The sequence below is a fragment of the Musa acuminata genome, unplaced genomic scaffold (assembly GCF_036884655.1).
Source record: "Musa acuminata AAA Group cultivar baxijiao unplaced genomic scaffold, Cavendish_Baxijiao_AAA HiC_scaffold_1126, whole genome shotgun sequence".
NCBI classification, from domain to species: Eukaryota; Viridiplantae; Streptophyta; class Magnoliopsida; order Zingiberales; family Musaceae; genus Musa; species Musa acuminata.
The window spans coordinates 3,021,005-3,023,504 of record NW_027021339.1 but is presented as its reverse complement, the minus strand read 5'-3'; positions in this window follow the sequence as shown (position 1 = coordinate 3,023,504).

Here is a 2,500-nt window from a genome sequence, read left to right as displayed (position 1 = left end):
ATGTATGATGGGAGGCGATGACCCCTGTGTGGTGCCCGTCTCTCGGAGAGGAACCAAGGAGCCCCAACATATTTCGGCATTACAATTGAAGAAAGGGGTGCGAAAGGGCGAACTAACATTCGTGGCTGCTATGAAGCTAGAGCCACTCAATGAAGAAGCCATTCAAGAACCTGCTGTGGTGGCCAACGTCCTGAAGGAGTTCAAAGACGTTATGCCACCTGAGTTGCCGAAGACTCTTCCGCCACGCAGAGGCGTGGATCACAGTATTGAGCTGGAGCCAGGAGTGAAGCCTCCAGCGAGACCACCCTATCGCATGGCCCCGCCAGAGTTGGCAGAACTCAGAAAGCAGTTAGGTGAACTGCTAAGCGGTGGTCTCATCCGCAGCTCAAAAGCACCTTTCGGAGCTCCAGTTCTCTTTCAGAAGAAACAAGATGGGAGCCTCCGATTATGCGTCGACTACCGAGCCCTCAACAAAGTAACAGTGAAGAACAAGTATCCCATCCCGCTCATCGCGGACTTGTTCGACCAATTGGGCAAGGCGAAGTATTTCTCAAAACTCGACCTTCGGTCGGGGTATTGGCAGGTGCGCATTGCTGAAGGCGACGAAGCAAAGACTACATGTGTGACCAGATATGGAGCGTTTGAGTTCTTGGTGATGCCTTTCGGCTTAACCAACGCTCCGGCAACATTCTGTACTCTCATGAACCAGCTATTCAAGGAGTATTTGGATAAGTTCGTGGTCGTCTACTTGGACGACATCGTCGTTTACAGCCAAACGCTCGAGGAGCACGTCAAGCACCTTCGGACGATTTTCAAGGTTCTCAGGGAGAACACTTTGTTCGTAAAAAGGGAGAAATGCTACTTTGCTCAGACTGAGATCCTGTTCTTGGGGCACCGAATCGGTGATGGCTCCATCCGGATGGACAAGTCGAAGGTGCAAGCAGTTGCGGAATGGCGAACTCCAAAGAAGGTGCCAGAGTTGAGATCCTTCCTTGGTTTCGTCAACTACTACCGACGCTTCATTGCTGGATATTCGAAGCGGGCAACCCCACTGACGGAGTTGCTGAAGAAGGAGCAGCCTTGGAAGTGGTCTGACAAATGTGAGATAGCATTCCAAGATCTGAAGGCTGCTGTTCTGGAAGAACCAGTGCTCAAATTGCCAAACTATGGAGAGCCCTTTGAAGTCCATACAGATGCTTCGGACTTTGCTATTGGTGGAGTACTCATGCAAGAAGGTCATCCGGTGGCCTACGAGAGCCGTAAACTCAACGAGACCGAGAGGCGGTATCCAGTGCATGAGAAGGAGATGACAGCGGTGATCCACTGCCTACGAGTTTGGCGACACTACCTCCTTGGGTCGCGATTTGTGCTGAGGACAGACAACATCGCCTTGAGTTATTTCCAAACTCAGAAGAAGCTCTCCCCAAAGCAAGCACGGTGGCAGGACTTCCTGGCTGAATTTGATATGGCAATGGAATATAAGCCCGGGAAGGCGAATGTCGTGGCCGATGCGCTGAGTCGGAAGGTGGAGTGCGTGAATGCTGCACAACTGGAGGGCAGAGGCCAAGCAAGTCAGTTACACTCAACCTTCCTTTCCCGAATCAGAGATGGACTGTATAGTGATCCCCAGGCAGTTATCCTGATGCAGCTCATCAAAGAAGGCAAAGCACGACGATTTTGGGTCCAGGAGGGACTTGTTTACACAAAAGGGAATAGGGTTTATGTTCCCCGAGTGGACAATCTAAGGCGTGAACTCTTGAAAGAGTGTCACGATTCCCTTTGGGCTGGACACCCCGGCATTCACAGAACGTTGGCTCTCGTGGAGAGGGCCTTCTACTGGCCAAAAATGGGGATTGATGTGGAGGAGTATGTTCGAACATGCCTTACTTGCCAACAAGACAAGGTGGAGCAGCGGAAGCCGGTGGGACTTTTGGAGCCGTTGCCCGTACCAGAAAGGCCTTGGGAGAGCATTTCCTTAGACTTCATATCAAGCTTGCCACCTGTAGGGGGACTTGGATCGATACTTGTGGTGGTCGATCGGTTTTCAAAGTATGCAACTTTCATTGCTGCTCCCCTACACTGTTCAGCTGAAGAGGCGGCCAGACTGATGATGAAGGGTGTAGTGAAGTATTGGGGAGTCCCACACAATATCATTAGTGATCGAGACGCTCGGTTTCTGGGACGGTTCTGGACCGAGCTATTCAAATTGTTGGGATCAAAGTTATACTTCTCTACAAGCCTCCACCCCCAGACGGATGGTCAGACTGAAAGAATAAATTCGCTCTTAGAGCAGTATCTCCGGCACTATGTGAGTGCCAATCAACGAGATTGGGTGAAGCTGTTGGACATCGCCCAATTCTCCTACAACTTGCAGCGGAGCTCTGCATCCAACAAGAGCCCCTTCGAAATTATCACAGGACAACAACCGTCGACTCCGCACACTATGGCTATTGGGTATACTGGGAGTAGTCCATCAGCCTACCATTTCGCAAAGGAGTGG